Source organism: Arachis hypogaea, chromosome 19, assembly GCF_003086295.3.
Source record: "Arachis hypogaea cultivar Tifrunner chromosome 19, arahy.Tifrunner.gnm2.J5K5, whole genome shotgun sequence".
Taxonomy (NCBI): Eukaryota; Viridiplantae; Streptophyta; class Magnoliopsida; order Fabales; family Fabaceae; genus Arachis; species Arachis hypogaea.
In genome coordinates, this window is record NC_092054.1 from 66,387,833 (window position 1) to 66,411,020 (window position 23,188).

The 23,188-nt window shown below is 39.4% G+C and overlaps 1 pseudogene; it reads left to right on the forward strand.

Annotated features, from left to right (window-relative positions):
• The first annotated feature begins 20,037 nt into the window (after nt 1-20,037).
• On the forward strand, nt 20,038-20,139 carry LOC112780827 (small nucleolar RNA R71; annotated as a pseudogene).
• The last annotated feature ends 3,049 nt before the right edge of the window (nt 20,140-23,188 follow it).

The following is a 23,188-nucleotide window of genomic DNA, read 5'->3' on the forward strand; positions in this document are numbered from 1 at the left end:
AAGGAAGCAAGAGAGAACCACGTTAGCAGCCACGTTAATCTAACTAACGTGACCACTAACGTGGAATGGGAGCTAGCTTGCAACGTTAATGAGAAAAGTAATCGCCAATAACATCCTCGAAGCCATCATAGCCCACGTTAAGAGTCACATTAACTAAGTTAACGTGAACTCTAACGTGGAGGAAAAAAGTGGAGCCAACGTTAGTGACACTCACCTTTGTCACTAACGTTGGACCAAGCTCATATTGGCCACGTTAAGGGCCACGTTAACTTAGTTAACGTGGACTCTAACATTGAGAAGCAAAAGAATGGCCAACGTTAGTGACACTCACCTTTGTCACTAACGTTGGACTAAGCCACTTTGAGCCACGTTAACTCCCACGTTAACTTAGTTAACGTGGAAGCTAACGTAGAGAAAGCAAATAATCGCTAACGTTAGTGACACTCACCTTTGTCACTAACATTGGAATGAGCTACAATGAGCCACTATGAGCCACGTTAACTCCCACATTAACTCAGTTAACGTGGAAGCTAACGTGGAGGAAAGGATGATTAGCCAACGTTAGTGACATTCACCTTTGTCACTAACGTTGGAGATGGCTGTCATCACCACGTTAGAAGCCATGTTAACTTAGTTAACGTGGATTCTAACATGGGAAGTAGGGGCATCTTGGAACGTTAGTGACAAAGGTAAGTGTCACTAACATTCTCGAAGGATTGGCAAGCCTACGTTAAGAGCCACGTTAATTAAGTTAACGTGGACTCTAACGTCGGGGGAAGGGAAGACTCTCAACGTTATTGGAAAAGGTGAGTCCCAATAACGTGTGCAAAGGACCTAGAGGCAACGTTAGTGGTCACGTTGGTACCACTAACGTTGAAGTTAACGTGGATTATCCCTGGGTTAGGAACGTTAGGGAAAAAGGTGATTGTCACTAACGTTGTCGAACCCACACTCTCGCTTAACGTTAACGCCACTAACGTCCTGAGCTAAATACCCTGCCTACTTCACACTTTCTCTCTGCAAGTAAAGCTAAGCCCACTGAAGAGGATAATTGCTTCAAACTCAAGATCCAAAGGCCCATATCCAAGACTTGAAGAACCAACTAGAAGATCAGAAGAGTAGTATATATAGGGGTAGTTTTGAATTAGAGAGAGGCTTTTGGGGGAGTTGGAAATTGGAGAACTTCTCTCTGTATAATTTTACTTTATCTGCACTTCTAGTTTACTTTTTATGATGTATTTTCCATCTCTGTTTTCCATTTCCAGAGCTATGAACAACTAAGCCCCCTTTCATTGGGTTAGGGAGCTCTGTTGTAATTTGATGGATCAATATTAGTTTTCATTATTCTTCTTCTATCTTTTCTCTTGATTTTACTAGAAAGCTTTCAATCTTCATCCAATTGGATAGTTATCTTGGAAAAGAAGATATTCATACTTGGATCTCTTCTGAACCTTGGAAGAGGAATGAAGAGATCATGCTAGAAGTGCTTTCTCATGTTGGACCAAATTGGGGTTGGAAGGATATGGTGACTATAATTCTACCAACACTTGATTTGGGAATGCATGTGGTATAATCAGTGATCATACTTCATCTCTTCTCATGAGCAATTGACCAAGGAATTGGCTATTGATCAAGATTTGAGAGATTGAATTACAAGGAATTGTAATTTGATCACTTAAAATTGCCAAGGAGATCAATGAACGCATTGATTGAGGAAGAGGTGAAAATGAACTTGATCCGGAGAATGCAGCATCTCCTAAGCCCAATGAATTCCCCATTTCTGATCTTACCCATTCTCTTTAATTTCTGCAATTTACTTTTATGAGAATCTTCCCCATTCCCATTTAAGATTCTGCAATTTACTTTTCGTCATTTATTTTCAGCTCTTTACTTTCAGCATTTACATTTTATGCTATTTACTTTCCCGTCATTTAATTTCCTGCAACTCTCAAACCAAATTCTGCTTCGCTCAACTAGAACATTCTTCTAATTAAAGTTGCTTGACCAATCAATCCCTGTGGGATTCGACCTCACTCTATTGTGAGTTTTTACTTGACAACAATTCGGTATACTTGCCGAAGGAAAATTGTTGAGAGACAAGTTTCCGTGCATTAAGTTTATGGCGCCGTTGCCGGGGATTGATTTTGTATCAACAATGATTAAATTGGAGGATAACTAGATTGAGCATTTTTCTTTTGTTTGATTTAAGTTCATTTGAGTAATTTACTTTCTGTTCCGTTATTTTCTTCCCTTTCCCCTATCCATTTTCTTAGTTGTTTACAATTCAGTCCACTAACCCACTAACTGTTTGATATATTGCATCACTCACACTAACAGTATTTCTGTAGAAATTACTTTCTGCATCTATTTTCTTGCTTGTGCCTTGTTGGTTGTATGACAGGGAGAATAAGCGGGGCTTCAACTTCATTTGATTCTGAACCTGAGAGGACCTTCCTTAGATTAAGGAGAGAAGCAAGAGGAAAAGAGAGTAGTTGGTGCTGAGGAAGAGGAGGAGTACTTTGAACCAGATATGGATGAGAACATGGAGAACCATCATGAAGAAGAAGCTCACAACCATGGCCGAGAAGGCCCAGCACATCAGGCTGGGCAAGAGAGAAGGGTTCTGGGTTCTTACATCAACCCAAACCCAGGAAATTGCGGAAGCAGCATCCAAAGGCCAACCATACATGCCAACAACTTTGAACTAAAGCCACAGCTCATCACCCTTGTTCAGAACAATTGTTCATTCGGAGGAGGTGTCCAAGAAGACCCCAATCAACATCTAACCACCTTCCTGAGGATATGTGATACTGTGAAGTCTAATGGTGTTCATCCTGACACCTATAAACTACTTCTGTTCCCTTTCTCACTCAAGGACAAGGCATCTAAATGGTTGGAATCCTTCCCAAAGGAGAGTTTAGCAACCTAGGAAGATGTGGTGAATAAATTCTTGGCAAGATTCTATCCTCCTCAACGGATCAACAGGCTGAGAGCTGAGGTGTAAACCTTCAGGCAGCAAGATGGTGAGACTCTATACTAAGCATGGGAGAGGTTTAAGGACCTGACAAGAAGGTGTCCACCAGATATGTTCAATGAATGGGTGCAGCTACACATTTTCTATGAAGGCCTGATGAGAGAACTTTTGCGTGGTCTAGAAATTTGCGAATAAATCCTCGTTGCAAGTATAGTTTCTAAACCTTCAAAAGTCCTTTCATACAAACATTTTGGTTGTCACAAGTAACAAACCCCTTTGAAATTGATAACCGAGTATTCAAACCTCGGGTCGTCTTCTCAAGGAATTGCAGGGAGGTATGTTCTTATTATTGGTTATGAAGGTTGTAAATTGGGGTTTAGGAGGTAAGGAGGGAATATGTTGAATGATAAGTAAAATAAATTAATAAAAATAAAATCTCTTGGCAAGGTATAAGAACTGGAAGTCCTATCCTTATCAATTGTGATGAGAATTGGAATTTAATCCCACTTTGTTAACCTTTACTAAACAAAGGAAGGTTAAGTGGACTGATTAGTTTGATTCTCAAGTCCTAGTCAACTCTTGTGGAGAGACTAGCTTTAGAGTAACCCTAGTGCAATCAGAATCTGCCAATTTCAACCACTATTTTATTTGATAGCTCAAGCGTTACCAATCACTTGACCCAAGCCAAAAGGGAAAATATCTAAATTAAATTAAAAACATTTATAAATGAAGCAAAGCAAAATTAAATCTGAAAATACCTCGAATTGCATTCACAAAAGAACTTAAATCTAACATAGACATGCATAAATTAAATTAGGAAAATAAATAAAAAGAATATTGAACCTGGGATTGAGAGTCACTCCTAAAACTAAGAGAAGTCCTAAATCCTAATCCTAAGAGAGAGGGGAGAACCTCTCTCTCTAAAAACTACATCTACTCCTAATTGTGAATGTGAAAGCCTCCTTATGAATGGATGTATTCCTCCACTTTATAGCCTCTAATCTGTGTTTTCTGGGCTGAGAACTGGGTCAGAAACAGCCCAGAAATCGCTGGTCTCGAATTCAACCACGCTGGAATTCCGTTATTGCGATGCGGCCGCATGGATCACGCAGTCGCGTCGCCTAGCATCAGGGAAACTATAGCATATTATATATAAAATCGAAGCCCCGGATGTTAGCTTTCCAACGCAACTGGAACCGCGTCGTTTGGACCTCTGTAGCTAAAGTTATAGCCGTTTGAGTTCAAAGAGGTCAGGCTGGACAGCTTAGCAATTTCTCCAACTTATTGTATTCCTTCCACTTTTGCATGCTTCCTTTCCATTCTCTGAACTATTCTTGCCCTGTAATCTCTGAAAACACTTAACACACATATCAAGGCATCTAATGGTAATAGAAGAGGATGAATAATAAGTAAATATAAGATCAAAGAAGCATGTTTTCAATCATAGCACAAAATCAGGAAGGAAATATAAAACCATGCAAATATTATGAATAAGTGGGTAAAGAGTTAATAAAAACCACTCAATTGAGTACAAGATAAACCATAAAATAGTGGTTTATCAAGGCCTTTCTTATGAATTAAAGAAGGTAGTAGACCATTCATCCGGGGGATCTCTGAACAAGAAGAAGACCATTGAGGAGGCCATAGATGTTATTGAGACTGTAGCAGAGAATGACTACTTCTATGCCTCCGAAAGAGGCAACACTAGAGGAGTGATGGAGCTAAACAATGTAGATGCACTGCTGGCCTAAAACAAGCTCATTACCAAGCAATTAGCTGACCTCACCAACAAGATGGAGAGGAACCAAGTAGCAGCAATCACCACCTCATCAACAACCCAAGAAGGAGAGGATGAAGAAGCAGAGGGTAGTTAGGAGCAAGCCAACTACATTGGGAATTCACCGAGGCAAAATCATGACCCATACTCCAAGACCTACAACCCTGGTTGGAGGAATCACCCAAACTTTGGGTGGGGAAATCAACAGGATCAAGGCCAAGATCAAAGACGTCACAACCCCAACAACCATGCAGCTCACCAAAATTCCACACAAAGATCATATCAACATCACCCTAACAACACCTCTCAACATCCATTCCAAAACCAAAACAACCCTTCTCACCCATCCACTCTCAACTCACCATCATCTGAAGATAGAATCTCCAGAATTGAGACTCTACTTGAGGGCATATGCAAAGAGATTCAAGATAATAAGGTATTCAAGGAGGAGGTGCGAGCTAATATCAAGAATCAGGGAGACACCATCAAGAGGCTGGAATTTCAAGTGGGATACCTCTCCGAGCAGATTCCCAAACCTACTGATAGCTTCCCAAGTGACACAGAGAAAAATCCGAGAGGTGAAGCAAAGAAAGTCAGATGGGAAGATTGCAAGATGGTTACTATAAGTAATAAGGAGACTAAGGAAGAGCTGAACAACCCATTAGAACAACCTGAAGATACTTCAGCAGGAAAGAAGGGGGAGAATCATCAAGAAACCATAATTACACAGAAAGAGCTGACACAGAAGGAGCTGCTGAGACTCTATGCACCCTTTCCCCAATTACTAAATGGCTGTGTAGAAAAGAGACTATACTCAAGGTTTCTTGACATGTTTGCATCTCTCCATGTAAACATACCATTCATCAAGGCCCTCCAACAAATGCCCTCATACATTAAGTATATGAAGGAGCTGATGACCAAGAAAAGCTCACTCAAGGGAGGACAAACAATAGTGATGAATAAGGAGTGCAGTGCTCTTATTCAACCAGAGCTGCCTACAAAGAGGAAGGACCCAGGGAGTTTCTACATCCCCTGTGCCATAAGAGAAATAATGTTTGATAAGGGAATCTGCGATTTGGGAGCAAGCATCAACTTAATGCCTTTATCCCTTGTGAAGAGGCTGCAGATTAATGAGATAATACCCACATATGTAGTTATCAGGCTGGCTGACAAAACTGAAAAACAAGCAGTAGGAGTGGTTGAAAATGTGCTGGTGAGGTTGGAAAATACTTCCTGCCCACAGACTTTGTCATCTTGGACATGGAAGAGAGTCATCTCCACCCAATCATATTGGGAAGACCATTCCTAGCTACAGCCAGAGCACTTATAGATGTGGAGCGAGGGGAGCTAATTTTGAGGATTCATGATGAACAACTCACTTTCAATGTTTTCAAGCCCTCACAAGAAACAAATCAAGAGAACAAAGAACCAAGCAAAGATCACAGTGAGATACTGAAGGAAGAAATAAGTACAGAAGCACAACCAGCACATCTGGGAATCCCCTTAGTTGAGGAACAAGGCAATCAGCAGCTGTCACAGCTCAAAGAAAATTAGGAGGAACCTAAACCACTAGAGCTATATGAGACCAACAACAAAACCTATTTGGAAGAGGAGGTCACAAAGGGCAAGGCAACATCAAAAGGAACAAAGAAGAAGGTACCAAGGAGGTGGAGGAATAAGAAGATCCCTACAGAGGACTTCTCTCCAGGGGATAAAGTAATTTCAGCTTACTTCCCAGCCATTCCCTCTGATCTCCCTACCATCCCATCTCAGCTACCTAAAGTTTTTACCATCAACAGAGTTCTCTCCTTGGAACATGTGGAGATCCTTGATGAAGCCAATGGAGATAGATTTACTGCAAGGGGGGAGGACTTGAAGCACTACCAACCACCCTGATAAAGGCAGAAGGTCAAGCTAGTGACGCTAAAGAAGCGCTTCATGGGAGGCAACCCATGTTTTACATGCTTTTAAAAAATAGTTAATAATTCAAGGTTCATGAAATTCAAATCAACTTGATATGCACTTGAATGAATCATTGTGTGCAACATATAGTGCGGAACAAGTTTGGTGTTCAAGGCACACTAAGAGAACATGAATGTAACCCACATCATGTCACTCTTAGGGGCCTTGAACAAATCTTTTACACCACATGGCACCAAACTAAGTTTGGTGTTGCCAATGTTGCATACATGGATGTTGAGTTAGTCAGTTGGTTTACACTCATGAGTAGCACTTAGTTAGTTAAAAACAAAAACAAAAAAAGATTAGTTAACCTTTTAATTTTGCCGCCAATTTCTAAAAGTATGTTTTTAATCACATTTCTTTCATTTTGAAGAAGCATTGATGGGGCAATTGAAGGGTTCGGATAACACAAAAGGAAGATAGTACACACTTGTCTTCAAGGGGAATACATTGGAAAATGTGGCCATGCAACATTGGAAGAAGGATACCTTGGAGACCGAACCAATTCCTTCATAAAGTTGATGATCCTTGTGCTCATTCCATGCAAAGCCCTAACCGTCCATCAAATAACCACTTCATCAATCCACACCTTTCATTCACTCACCACCTCTCTATATAAATGATCCTTGTTCCGTACCACACCTTCACATTCCACTCTCACTCTTCACATCTATCATTTTCGGAACCCAACACCTTCACATAACCAAAATCACTCATGGCTTCATCAAGCTCTAAAAGAAGAAAGGGAAAGGAGCCTATGGAGCAACGCCCATTCGATGAAAAGAAATTTAGAACCTTTCACCATGCATTACAATACGGATGGATGGTTGATAAGGAGATCATCTATGAGCTGGGCTTTCAAGTCAGAAAAACTGAGTGTCCCAAAATCACGAAGAAGGTAGAAAAGAGAAGATGGGAGCTCCTCACTGATCCGGTCATTAGGGTAAATGCAAATCTTGTAAAAGAGTTCTATGAAAATGCGGTCCGATATGATAAGGAAGATGAATCCTACACAAGTTTTGTAAGAGGAAAGACCGTGGATTTCAGTCCCATGAGTGTCATGAGGGCATTAAAGCTACGGTCTATACCATTTGCAGAAGAGAGCTACCATTCAAGAATTGACAACAACCCCAATTATGACCAGATTGTGCAAGATATTTGTGTACCAGGAGCTGACTGGGTACGAGATTCCGAAAGGAAACCCAAGTTCATTAAGAGAGGAGACCTCACTCCTGAAGCAAAGGGTTGGTTCGAAATTGTAAGGAGATCCATCCTCCCTGCCGGAAACAATTCAGAGGTAAATCTCAAGAGAGCCACAATGGTGCACTGCATACTCAAAGGAGGAGAGATCAAGGTTCATGAACTCATAGCCGAAGGCATTAGGAAAAGAGCCGAGAAAAGCGATTCTAGAGGAAAGTTAGGCTACCCTAGCACTATTTTCCGACTATGTGAAAAAGCTGGAGTGGTGTTTGAAGATGAGGACCCCGAGTGGATAAAAGAGGGTATTCCTATTACTGTCCGGCGTATGCACGATGTTACATCTTCCTTACCTCAATGAAGGATAAGAAAGAGGGTAGCCCAGCAAACTGTAGAAGGGCAAAACCCAGAGGAGCAAGCCGCAACCACCTTGAACATGCACCAATTACAAGAAGCCATTGATGGCTTATCTAGGTAATATTGGGAGAATCAAGAGGCACAGAAGGAGCATCAATTTCAGATGAGGAGCAGTCAAGAGGAATTGCTCTCGAGATGGATGAATCAACAAGGAGAGTGGCAGAAGCAAATGATGGAGTAGCAATTAGAACAAAGAAAACAATGGGGTGAATCCTTCCACAGGATAGAACAAAGGCAGAATGAACAACAAGAATCTATCCAGAAGCTAATCAACATCCAAGCACATCAAGGTGCACACATACATGAGATGCATCGAAAACAAATAGAACAAGCAGAACTCTTTGACGAGCACAGGGCATTCTCTGAAGGGGTTTACATGAGTGAAAGTGGAAATCATGTAAACATGCTAGCAAGGCTTGGATACTTAGTTGGACAGCTACCTATGGTACATCCGGGAATCACAAAATATGACGAAGTAAAGGATGAGTTAGCACGAGAAGAAAGAGTAAGGGTGGAGAAGAGTCATGAATCAGTAAAGAAGGCACTTGAAGACTGGAAAAGAGCCAGACTAGCACGGATACAAGGAAGCAAAGTGGACACAAAGAGGACAAACAAGAGGGAGAGCATGGGCAACCCCATGAGTAAAAGGTGGTGGAGTTCCCTCTTTGATCCATACTTTTCAAGCTTTAAATAAGGAAAATCATGTATGAAATAGAACATGTTCCATGGTAGTTAGGATTTTAAATTATGCCTTTAAGTTTTTCATTGCTTAGGTCTATGCTTACTAGTCTTCATGTCACTGCATTCGTACCTTGCTTATTTGTATGCTTGTCCCCTTTTTAATCAAATAAAAAAAGAATGTGTGTTATCAAAGACCAGAGTGGAATCCATATTGTGGAGTAAGTTCCTAATCTTGTGGTGTGGTAATAGATTAGCTAAGTTGGTTCACCAATCAGGTGGGAAGGCAACTATCTGTCCTGAATCATATGCTTGAAACACACCCCATGAGACTAGCTAAATAATAAGATCCCAATAAGAAAAAGGAAAAGAAAAAAAATGAAAGAAAAAGAGTAAGAAATAAGGCTAAGTACCAAGGGTTTGGATCTTGAGGCAAGTGTCTGTGGTGTTCTTGTGTAAGGGATTTACATGGATGAATAAGCTCTTAGGGGTGCCTTATCACTTGGTAACTTGGGTTAACTAACCCGGGATTATCAGCTGAAAGTCCACTATCAAGAGTAACCCTTGCTACAGAACACTTAGTAACCCAAAGAGGTGCTGGACACCAAGGTCTCAAGAAAAGAAAATAACAAACTATATGCCTGTGGTGTGTATGTATGGGGGAAAGAGACTTGAGGGAGTAAGTCCTTAGGGGTGTCTTAACACCTAGCACCTTGAACCAACTGGTTCGGGAGTGCTGGCTGAGAGCTTATCTTAAAGAGTCGCCCCCTCACAGAGCACCTAGTCTAAGAACACAAATAAGCCCTGAAATGACAAAAAGGATCAATGAATAAAAGTTTCATAAGGTGCAGTCAAGTGGGTATTCCAGGACATGATAAAGGTCTGAAAGCCAGTAAAGGCATGAACCTAAGTTGCTATGCATGAAACCACCATAAAACCAAGGACATGACTTCCACAATAATGACTCATTTCTCTTGGCATTTCAATCATCATTCTCTTGTTCCAGTACTTGCTTAGGGACAAGCAAGCTTTAAGTTTGGTGTTGTGATGCCAGGGCATTTTGGCTAGTTTCACTGACCTTTTCTATACTATTTTAGGGTAGTTTCATGCATTTTCTTAAGAAATAAGCAAGTTTTGGGTAAAATTTCACTTACATCTTGATTCAAGCAAGCATGATGCACTTTGCATAATTTCATGAGAATTTTGCATGAATTAAATGACAAATTGGATGATGCATGTCTCATGATGAGGATTAGAACTTCGATGCACTTTATTGCTTGATTTCAGGACAAAGGAAGCAAGAGAGAACCACGTTAGCAGCCACGTTAATCTAACTAACGTGACCACTAACGTGGAATGGGAGCTAGCTTGCAACGTTAATGAGAAAAGTAATCGCCAATAACGTCCTCGAAGCCATCATAGCCCACGTTAAGAGTCACGTTAACTAAGTTAACATGAACTCTAACGTGGAAGAAGAAAGTGGAGCCAACGTTAGTGACACTCACCTTTGTCACTAACGTTGGACCAAGCTCATATTGGCCACGTTAAGGGCCACGTTAACTTAGTTAACGTGGACTCTAACGTTGAGAAGCAAAAGAATGGCCAACGTTAGTGACACTCACCTTTGTCACTAACGTTGGACTAAGCCACTTTGAGCCACGTTAACTCCCACGTTAACTTAGTTAACGTGGAAGCTAACATGGAGAAAGCAAATAATCGCCAACGTTAGTGACACTCACCTTTGTCACTAACGTTGGAATGAGCCACAATGAGCCACTATGAGCCACGTTAACTCAGTTAACGTGGAAGCTAACGTGGAGGAAAGGATGATTAGCCAACGTTAGTGACATTCACCTTTGTCACTAACGTTGCAGATGGCTATCATCACTACGTTAGAAGCCACGTTAACTTAGTTAACGTGGATTCTAACGTGGGAAGTAGGGGCATCTTGGAACGTTAGTGACAAAGGTAAGTGTCACTAACATTCTCGAAGGATTGGTAAGCCTACGTTAAGAGCCACGTTAATTAAGTTATTGGAAAAGGTGAGTCCTAATAACGTGTGCGAAGGACCTAGAGGCAACGTTAGTGGTCACGTTGGTACCACTAACGTTGAAGTTAACGTGGATCATCCCTGGGTTAGGAACGTTAGTGAAAAAGGTGATTGTCACTAACGTTCTCGAACCCACACTCTCACTTAACGTTAACGCCACTAACGTCCTGAGCTAAATACCCTGCCTACTTCACACTTTCTCTCTGCAAGTAAAGCTAAGCCCACTGAAGAGGATAACAGCTTCAAACTCAAGATCCAAAGGCCCATATCCAAGACTTGAAGAACCAACTAGAAGATCAGAAGAGTAGTATATATAGGGGTAGTTTTGAATTAGAGAGGCTTTTGGGGGAGTTGGAAATTGGAGAACTTCTCTCTGTATAATTTTACTTTCTCTGCACTTCTAGTTTACTTTTCATGATGTATTTTCCATCTCTGCTTTCCATTTCCAGAGCTATGAACAACTAAACCCCCTTTCATTGGGTTAGGGAGCTCTGTTGTAATTTGATGGATCAATATTAGTTTTCATTATTCTTCTTCTATCTTTTCTCTTGATTTTACTAGAAAGCTTTTAATCTTCATCCAATTGGATAGTTATCTTGGAAAAGAAGCTATTCATACTTGGATCTCTTCTGAACCTTGGAAGAGGAATGAAGAGATCATGCTAGAAGTGCTTTCTCATGTTGGACCAAATTGGGGTTGGAAGGATATGGTGACTATAATTCTACCAACACTTGATTTGGGAATGCATGTGGTATAATCAGTGACCATACTTCATCTCTTCTCATGAGCAATTGACCAAGGATTTGGCTATTGATCAAGATTTGAGAGATTGAATTATAAGGAATTGTAATTTGATCACTTAAGATTGCCAAGGAGATCAATGAACGTATTGATTGAGGAAGAGGTGAAAATGAACTTGATCCGGAGAATGCAACATCTCTTAAGCCCAATGAATTTCCCATTTTTGATCTTACCCATTCTCTTTAATTTCTGCAATTTACTTTTATGAGCTTCTTCCCCATTCCCATTTAAGATTCTGCAATTTACTTTCCGTCATTTATTTTCAGCTCTTTACTTTTAACATTTACATTTTATGCTATTTACTTTCCCGCCATTTAATTTCCTGCAACTCTCAAACCAAATTCTGCTTCGCTCAACTAGAACATTCCTCTAATTAAAGTTGCTTGACCAATCAATCCCTGTGGGATTCGACCTCACTCTATTGTGAGTTTTTACTTGACGACAATTTGGTATACTTGCCGAAGGAAAATTGTTGAGAGACAAGTTTCCGTGCATCATTCATGAAATGGGTATAAAATGACAATTGACAAGAATTCATAAACTATCACAAGATATAAGCAAAATTGTAACAAGAAATTCAAATTGAACAATTAAAACTAGTAATTAACAAGATCCAAGTCACAAATCAATAAGGAAAGATCAAATTAAAACTAGATCTAGAGAGGAATAAGGGTTTCTCCCTCTAGAATAACAAAAGAACCAAAAACTAACAAAATTATTTCCTAGTGTAAAAATGAGTGATCCCCTTTTTTCCCTAGCATCCTTGGGTCTTTTCCATGCAGAAACAACTTGAAATTGGGCCTAATGAGCCTCAAAAATCGTCAGGCACGATTTCCTTTAATGAGGTCACGTGTAGCTTTCCACGCGTGCGCGTCATGCGTGCGTGCACGCCGATTGCTTTTGCAATCCACGCGTGCGCGCCAAGTGCGCGTGCACGTCGATAGAAATTTTCTGATCCGCGCGGATGCGTCCATCCTTGCGCGTCGCTTCTAGCCAATCCCATCCACGCGTGCGCGTGGAGTGCGCGAGCGCGCCGATGCTGCTTTTCCCAAGATTTCAATTCTTCATGTTCCTCCCTTTTTGTACATGCTTTCTCCCTCTCTTCTAAGTCATTCCTACCCTATAATTCCTGAAATTACTCAACAAATACATCACGGCATCGAATGGCAATAGAAGAGAATTAAAATATGGCAATTTTAAGGCAAAATAAGCATGTTTTCCATCATGGAGCAATATTTGGAAGTGAACACAAAACCATGCATTTCTTGTGAATAAGTGTGAGAAATGTTAATAAAATTCCCCAAAATAAGCACAAGATAAACCACAAAATTGGGGTTTATCAAGATGTTGATGTGGACTTCACACAACCCCTAATTTTTTACCTGAGTGATGATGAAGAAGATTCAAATGAGGTTGAGGAAGATTTTAGTTGCCAAGAGGTGAAAGCATTTGTGCAGGAGAAAATTGAGTGGGTGAAGAATTCTCCAATAAGCTTTCTAGCCCCACATCAATATGCCATTTTAGAAATGGATCGTCAACTTCGAACCTTTCTTGGAGTAGTGGACGGTGAAGAAAAGAATGTTAATTGGCAAGGAAATAGAAAGTTCATCAAAGGAGCCAACTTAATATTTGGAGCTCAATTTTTGTGCAAGAGTCAATTTAGTGGATTCCGGGGAGTGCACAAGCATGTCGATTGTGATAGAGGAACTCAGATATGGGATCCGGGCATTAATTTCAAGAGTCGACTGGTGCACGAAATCGTGATCGTTCATTCCTTGGTAACGGCGCTAAAAACTTAATACGCACGTTCATAATCTTAGTTCTTTGACACAACTTCGCACAACTAACCAGCAAGTGCACTGGGTCGTCCAAGTAATAAACCTTACGTGGGTAAGGGTCGATCCCACGGAGATTGTCGGCTAGAAGCAAGCTATGGTCATCTTGCAAATCTCAGTCAGGCGGATTCAAATGGTAATGGAGATTTGATAATTAAAATATAATTAAAATATAAAATAGGATAGAAATACTTATGTAATTCATTGGTGAGAATTTCAGATAAGCGTATGGAGATGCTTTTATTCCCTCTGAACCTCTGCTTTCCTACTGTCTTCATCCAATCCTTCATACTCCTTTCCATGGCAAGCTGTATGTTGGGAATCACCATTGTCAATGGCTACATCCCGTCCTCTCAGTGAAAATGGTCCAAATGCACTTTCGCCGCACGGCTAATCATCTGTCGGTTCTCGATCATACTGGAATAGGATTCAATAATCCTTTTGCATCTGTCACTACGCCCAGCACTCGCGAGTTTGAAGCTCATCACAGCCATCCCTTCCCAGATCCTACTCGGAATACCACAGACAAGCTTTAAACTTTCCGGATCTCAAGAATGGCCGCCAATAATTCTAGCCTATACCACAAAGACTCTAATCATAGATCAGGAGGCTAAGAGATATGCATTCAAGCTTGTTTGCATGTAGAACAGAAGTGTTTGTCAGGCACGCGTTCATAAGTGAGAATGATGATGAGCGTCACATAATCATCACATTCATCATGTTCTTGTGTGCGAATGAATATCTTAGAGAAGAAATAGGCTTGAGTTGAATAGAAAAACAATAGTACTTTGCATTAATTCATGAGGAACAGCACAGCTCCACAACTTAATCTATGGTGTGTAGAAACTCTATCGTTGAAAATACATAAGTGAAAATAGAGTAGACATGGCCGAGTGGCCAGCCTCCCATGGGGGTCTCAGAACGTAAAAGTTACATAATGTGTTCTAGAGATTCTAAACACAATAGTAAAAAGTTCTATTTATACTAAACTAGTTACTAAGGTTACAGAAATAAGTAAATGATGCAGAAATCCATTTTCAGGCCCACTTGGTGTGTGCTTAGGCTGAGAATTGAAGCTTTCACATGTAGAGGTCTTCCTTGGAGTTAAACACCAGTTTGTAACTTGTTTCTGGCATTTAACTCTGCTTTGCAACCTGTTTCTGGCGTTTAACGCCAGAATAGGGCAGAGAGCTGGCGTTGAATGCCAGTTTGCGTCATCTAAACTCGGGCAAAGTATAAATTATTATATATTGCTGGAAAGCCCTGGATGTCTACTTTCCAACGCAATTGAGAGCACACCATTTAGACTCCTTTAGCTCCAGAAAATCCCCTTTGAGTGCAGGGAGGTCAAAATCCAACAGCATCTGCAGTCCTTCTTCAGCCTCTGAATCAGACTTTTGCTCAAGTCCCTCAATTTCAGCCAGAAATTACCTGAAATCACAGAAAAACACACAAACTCATAGTAAAGTCCAAAAATATGATTTTTATTTAAAAACTAATAAAAATATATTAAAAACTAACTAAATTATACTAAAAACTATGTAAAAACAATGCCAAAAAGCGTATAAATTATCCGCTCATCACAACACCAAACTTAAATTGTTGCTTGTCCCCAAGCAACTGAAAATCAAATAGGATAAAAAGAAGAGAATATACTATAAATTCCAAACTATTAATGAAACTTAGATCCAATCAGATGAGCGGGACTAGTAGCTTTTTGCCTATGAACAGTTTTGGCATCTCACTTTATCCCTTGAAGTTCAGAATGATTGGCATCTATAGGAACTCAGAATTCAGATAGTGTTATTGATTCTCCTAGTTCAGTATGTTGATTCTTGAACACCGCTACTTTATGAGTCTTGGCCGTGGCCCTAAGCACTTTGTTTTCCAGTATTACCACCGGATACATAAATGCCACAGACACATAACTGGGTGAACCTTTTCAGATTGTGACTCTGCTTTGCTAGAGTCCCCAATTAGAGGTGTCCAGGGTTCTTAAGCACACTCTATTTTTGATTTGAACCTTGACTTTAACCGCTCAGTCTCAAGTTTTCACTTGACACCTTCACGCCACAAGCACATGGTTAGGGACAACTTGGTTTAGCCGCTTAGGCCAGGATTTTATTCCTTTAGCCCCTCGTATCCACTGATGCTCAAAGCCTTGGATCCTTTTTACCCTTGCCTTTTGGTTTTAAGAGCTATTGGCTTTTTTCTCTTGCCTTTTGGTTTAAAGTGCTCTTGGCTTTTTCTGCTTTCTTTTTCTTTTTCTTTCTTTTTCTTTTATTTTCGCCATTTTTCTTTTCTTTTTTTTACAAGCTTTTGTATTCACTGCTTTTTCTTGCTTTGGGAATCAATTTTATGATTTTTCAGATTGTCAATAACATTTCTCCTTTTCATCATTCTTTCAAGAGCCAACAATTTTAACATTCATAAACAACAAATTCAAAAGACATATGCACTGTTCAAGCATTCATTCATAAAACAAAAAGTATTGTCACCACATCAAGATAATTAAACTAATTTCAAGGATGAATTCGAAACCATGTACCTCTTGTTCTTTTATTTTTAGAACAGTTTTCATTTAAGAGAGGTGATGGATTCATAGGACATTCATAGCTTTAAGACATAGACACTTAAACACTAATGATCATGTAATAAAGACACAAACATAAATAAACATAAAGCATAGTAAACGAAAAACAGAAAAATAAGAACAAGGAGATTAAGGAACGGGTCCACCTTAGTGAGGGTGGCGTCTTCCCCCTTAGTGAGGGTGGCGTCTTCCTCTTCTTGAAGAACCAATGGTGCTCTTGAGCTCCTCTATGTCTCTTCCTTGTCTTTGTTGCTCCTCCCTCATAGCTCTTTGATCTTCTCTAATCTCATGGAGAATGATGGAGTGCTCTTGGTGTTCCATCCTTAGTGGTCCCATGTTGGAACTTAATTCTCCTAGGGAGGTGTTGATTTGCTCCCAATAGTTTTGTGGAGGGAAGTGCATTCCTTGAGGCATCTCAGGGATTTCATGGTGAGGAAAGGCTAACCTTGCCAAAGTAGATGACTTGTCAGCCACCTTGTAGAGTTCTTGAGGTATAATCTCATGAACTTCCACTTCCTCCCCAATCATGATACTATGGATCATGATGGCCCGGTCTACAGTAACTTCAGACCAATTGCTAGTAGGAATAATTGAGCATTGGATGAACTCCAACCATCCTCTAGCTACAGGCTTAAGGTCCGGTCTTCTCAATTGAACCGGCTTGCCTCTTGAGTCAACTTTCCATTGAGCTCCTTCCACACATATGTCCATGAGGAGTTGGTCCAACCTTTGATCAAAGTTGACCCTTCTAGTGTAGGGGCATGCATTTTCTTGCATCATTGGCAAGTGGAACGCCAACCTTACATTTTCTGAACTGAAATCTAAGTATTTCCCCCGAACCATGGTAAGCCAGTTCTTTGGGTTTGGGTTCACACTTTGATCATGGTTCCTAGTGATCCATGTGTTTGCATAGAACTCTTGAACCATTAAGATCCCGACTTGTTGAATAGGATTAGAGATAACTTCCCATCCTCTTCTTCTAATCTCTTGTCGGATCTCCAGATATTCGCTCTTTTTGAGCTTAAAAGGAACCTCAGGGATTACCTTTTTCTTGGCCACAACTTCATATAAGTGGTCTTGATGGACCTTTGAGATGAATCTCTCCATCTCCCATGACTCAGAGGTGGAAGCAATTACCTTCCCTTTCCTCTTTCTTGAGGTTTCTCTGGCCTTAGGTGCCATTGATGGTTATGAAAAAATAAAAAGCAATGCTTTTACCACACCAAACTTAAAAGGTTTGCTCGTCCCCGAGCAAAAGAAGAAAGGAAGTAGTAGAAGAAGAAGAAAATGGAGGAGATGGAGGGAGAAGGTGTATTCGGCCAAGGGGGAGAAGTGGTGGTTGTAATGTGTGAAAATGGAGTATTGTTGAGGGGTTTATATAGGGGTGGGGGGAAGGGTAGGTTTCGGCCATTAGGGTTGGGTTTAGGAGGGAAAAGAATTTGAATTTTGGAGGTAGGTGGGGTTTTTGGGGAAGAGTGGATGGATGTGAGTGGTGAAGGATATTTAGGGAAGAGGTATGGAGGTGATTGGTAAAGGGTATTTGGGGAAGAGAGTAATGAGAAGGTGTGAAGAGGAGAGAAGAAGAGGTGGGGTAGGTAGGGATCCTGTGGGGTCCACAGATCCAGAGGAGTCAAGGACTTAGCATCCCTACTCCAATTAGGCGTGCAAAATGCCCTTAGAATGCATGTATGGCATTAAACGCCAGCTTACTGCTTGTTTCTGGAATTTAACGCCAATTCCATGCTCTGTTCTGGCGTTATACGCCAGTTTGGTGCTTGTTTCTGGCGTTTAACGCCAGCTTGATGCTTCTTTCTGGCGTTAAACGCCAGTTTGATGCTACTTACTGGCATTTAAATGCCAGTAAGCTCTTCCTCCAGGGTGAGATATTTTTAATGCTATTTTTCATTCTATTTTTGATTTTTTAGTAGTTTTTGTGACTCCACATGATCATCAACCTAAAGAAAACATAAAATAACAATAGAAAATAAATAGATATAATTAAATAACATTGGGTTGCCTCCCAACAAGCGCTTCTTTAAAGTCAATAGCTTGACAGTGAGCTCTCATGGAGCCTCACAGATGTTCAGAGCATTGTTGGGACCTCCCAACACCAAACTTAGAGTTTGAATGTGGGGGTTCAACACCAAACTTAGAGTTTGGTTGTGGCCTCCCAACACCAAACTTAGAGTTTGACTGTGGAGGCTTTGGTTGACTCTGTAGTGAGAGAAGCTTTTCATGCTTCTTCTCCATGGTTACAGAAGGAGATCCTTGAGTTTTAAACACAAGGTTGTCCTTATTTAGTTGAAGGACTAACTCTCCTCTGTCCACATCAATCACAGCTTTTGCTGTGGCTAGGAAGGGTCTTCCAAGGATGATGGATTTATCCTCATCCTTCCCAGTGTCTAGGATTATGAAATCAGCATGGATGTAAAGGCCTTCAACCTTTACTAACAAGTCCTCTACTAATCCATAAGCCTGTTTCATTGATTTGTCTACCATCTCTAGTGAGATTCTTGCAGCTTGTACCTCATAGATTCCCAGTTTCTCTATTACAGAGAGTGGCATGAGGTTTATCCCTAACCCAAGGTCACACAGACCCTTCTCAAAGGTCATAGTGCCTATGGTACAAGGTATGAAGAATTTTCCAGGATCTGGTTTCTTCTGAGGCAATGTCTGCCTTATCAATGCACTGATTTCATTGGAGAACAAGGGGGGTTCATCCTCCCAAGTCTCATTACCAAATAAACTGGCATTCAACTTCATGATGGCTCCTAGATATTTAGTAACCTGCTCTTCAATGATGTCTTCATCCTCTTCAGAGGAAGAATAGTCATCAGAGCTCATGAATGGTAAAAAGAGGTTCAATGGAATCTCTATGGTCTCTAAATGAGCCTCAGATTCCTTTGGTTCCTCAAAAGGAAACTCCTTATTGGTCAGTGAACGTCCTAGTAGGTCTTCCTCACTAGGATTCACGTCCTTCTCCTCCTCTCAGGGTTCGGCCACACCAAGTAAGGTAATGGCCTTGTACTCTCTTTTTGGATTCTCTTCTGTATTGCTTGGGAGAGTACTAGGAAGAGTTTTAGTGACTCTTTTACTCAGCTGGCCCACTTGTGCCTCCAAATTTCTAATGGAGGACCTTGTTTCATTCATGAAACTTAGAGTAACCTTAGATAGATCAGAGACTATATTTTCTAAGCTAGATGGATTCTGCTCAAAATTCTCTGTCTGTTGCTGAGAGGATGATGGAAAAGGCTTGCTATTGCTAAACCTGTTTCTTCCACTATTATTAAAGCCTGGTTGAGGCTTTTGTTGATCCTTCCATGAGAAATTTGGATGATTTTTCCATGAGGGATTATAGGTGTTTCCATAGGATTCTCCTATGTAATTCACCTCTGCTATTGCAGGGTTCTCAGGATCATAAGCTTCTTCTTCAAAAGATGCCTCTTTAGTACTGTTGGATGCAGCTTGCAATCCATTCAGACTCTGAGAAATCATATTGACTTACTGAGTCAATATTTTATTCTGAGCCAATATGGCATTCAGAGTATCAATTTCAAAAACTCCCTTCCTCTGAGGCGTCCCATTACTCACAGGATTCCTTTCAGAAGTGGACATAAACTGGTTATTTGCAACCATGTCAATGAGTTCCGGAGCTTCTGCAGGTGTTTTCTTTAGGTGAATGGATCCACCTGCAGAATAGTCCAATGACATCTTTGATAATTCAAACAGACCATCATAGAATATATTCAAGATAGTCCAATGACATCTTTTGGTGAGTTACTTGTATCTCTCCCAAGCTTCATAGAGGGATTCACCTTCTTTTTGTTTGAAGGTTTGAACATCCACTCTAAGTTTGCTAAGCTTTTGAGGTGGAAAGAACTTGGCTAAGAAAGTCGTGACCAGCTTATCCCAAGAGTTCAGGCTATCTTTAGGTTGAGAGTCCAACCATATTCTAGCTCTGTCTCTTACAGCAAATGGGAAAAGCATAAGCCTGTAGATCTCGGAATTAACCCAATTGGTCTTAACAGTATCACAGATCTGCAAGAATTCAGTTAAAAACTGAAAAGGATCTTCTGATGGTAGTCCATGAAACTTGCAATTCTGTTGCATCAGAGAAACTAATTGAGGCTTTAGCTCAAAATTGTTTGCTCCAATGGCAGGGATTGAGATGCTTCTTCCATGTAAGTTGGAATTTGGTGCAGTAAAATCACCAAGCATCTTCCTTGCATCTACACCATTGTTATTATTTTTGGCCATGTCTCCTTCTTTTTCAAAAATTTCAGTAAAGTTCTCTTCAGAGTGTTATGTTTTAGCTTCTCTTAGCTTCCTCTTCAGAGTTCTTTCAGGTTCCGGATCAGCTTCAACAAGAATGTTCTTGTCCTTGCTCCTGCTCATATGAAAAAGAAGGGAACAAAAAAGAAAATATGGAATCCTCTATGTCACAGTATAGAAATTCCTTGTATGAGTATAAGAAGAGAAGGATGGAAGAAAGAAAAGATAAGAATTCGAACACAGAGGAGGATAATGGGTTCGAATTTTTGAGTAGAAGAGAAGTGTTAGTAGATAAATAAATAATAGAAGGAGATGAGAGAGGGAAGAATTCGAAAATTAAATAAAATAAAAATATTTTTGTTTTTAATTTAAAATTAAGGTTAAAATTTGAAGATTTTAAGAAGAAAGATGAAATTAAATTAAAATTTAAAACAATTATTTAATTAAAAAGAAATTTTGAAAAAGGGGTTAGTAATTTTCGAAAATAACAGTGAGAAAAGTAATTAGGTAGTTTTGAAAAAGATATGATTGAAATAGTAAACTTTTAAAATCAAACAAAAAGTTAAGTGGTTAATTGAAAAAGATTTGAAAAGATAAGAGGTTAGAAAAGATTTTGAAATTGATTTTGAAAAAGATGTGATTGAAATTTATTTTGAAAAAGATTTGAAAAAAAAATTAAAAAGATTTGATTTTGAATATTAAAGTTGATTACTTGACTAACAAGAAACAAAAAGAGATGATTTTGAAATTTAAAGATTGAACCTTTCTTACTAGGTAAGTAACAAACTTAAAATTTTTGAATCAATCACATTAATTGTTAGCATTAATTTCAAAAATATGAAATAGAAATAAGAAAAAGATTTTGAAAATAAATTTTGAAAATTTCGAAATTATGAAAGAAAAAATGAAAAGGATTTGATTTTTGAAAAAGAATTGAAAAAGATAGAATTTTTAAATTGAAAATTTGACTTGACTCATAAGAAACAATTAAATTTTAAAAAGTTTTGAAAAAGTCAACTCAAATTTTCGAAAATTTATGAGAGAATAAGGGAAAGATATCTTTTTTATTTTTTTCAATTTTTATAAAGAGAGAGAAAAACAACAAAAAGACTCAAAACATGAAAATTATAAATCAAAACACACAATGCATGCAAGAACACTTCGAATGTCAAGATGAACACCAAGAACTTATTTTTGAAAATTTTTAAGAAAAGAAAAATATGCAAGACACCAAACTTAAAAATTTTTAACGTTGAGACACTAACAAATTGAAAATGCATATGAGAAACAAGAAAAGATGCACAACAAGAAAATGCAAAGATCAAACAAAGAAGATCATCAAGAACAACTTGAAGATAATGAAGAACATATGATGAATTTTTGAAAATTTTAAGAAAAGTTAAAAAGATGCAATTGACACCAAACTTAAAAATTGACACTAGACTCAAGCAAGAAACATCAAATTTTTGGTTTTCATGATTTTATTAAAAATTTTTTGGATATTTTGAAAATTAATTGGAAAAGAAAAATAAGGATTTCAAAATTTTTAATGAGAATTCCAGGAATCATGCAATGTTAGTCTAAAGCTCCAATCCAGGAATTAGACATGGCTTACTAGCCAGCCAAGCTTTCAGTGAAAGCTCCGGTCCAAAACACTAGACATGGCCAATGGCCAGCCAAGCTTTAGCAGATCATTACATACAAAAGCTAAATTGCTGAGAAAGACAAAGAAGCTCTTCTCTACTAATAGTTGAAACCTCAGTCCAAAGGATTAGACATGGCTTAACAGCCAGCCAGGATTTAACATATCACCATGAAACTCTAGAATTCATTCTTAAAAATTCTAAAAAACATAGAATAATTTATAAAAAAAAATTTTTGGAATTTTTTTTTCAAAAATAAAAATAATAAAAGCAAAAACTTAAAATTAAAATAAAATTACCTAATCTGAGCAACAAGATGAACCGTCAGTTGTCCAAACTCGAACAATCCCCGGCAATGGCGCCAAAAACTTGGTGCACGAAATCGTAATCGTTCATTCCTTGGTAACGGCGCTAAAAACTTAATACGCACGTTCATAATCTTAGTTCTTTGTCACAACTTCGCACAACTAACCAGCAAGTGCACTGGGTCGTCCAAGTAATAAACCTTATGTGAGTAAAGGTCGATCCCACGGAGATTGTCGGCTTGAAGCAAGCTATGGTCATCTTGCAAATCTCAGTCAGGCGGATTCAAATAGTGATGGAGATTTGATAATTAAAATATAAATAAAATATAAAATAGGAATACTTATGTAATTCATTGGTGAGAATTTCAGATAAGCGTATGGAGATGCTTTTATTCCCTCTGAACCTCTGCTTTCCTACTGTCTTCATCCAATCCTTCATACTCCTTTCCATGGCAAGCTGTATGTTGGGCATCACCGTTGTCAATGGCTACATCCCGTCCTCTCAGTGAAAATGGTCCAAATGCGCTATCACTGCATGGCTAATCATCTGTCGGTTCTCGATCATACTGGAATAGGATTCAGTAATCCTTTTGCGTCTGTCACTACGCCCAGCACTCGCGAGTTTGAAGCTCGTCACAGCCATCCCTTCCCAGATCCTACTCAGAATACCACAGACAAGGTTTA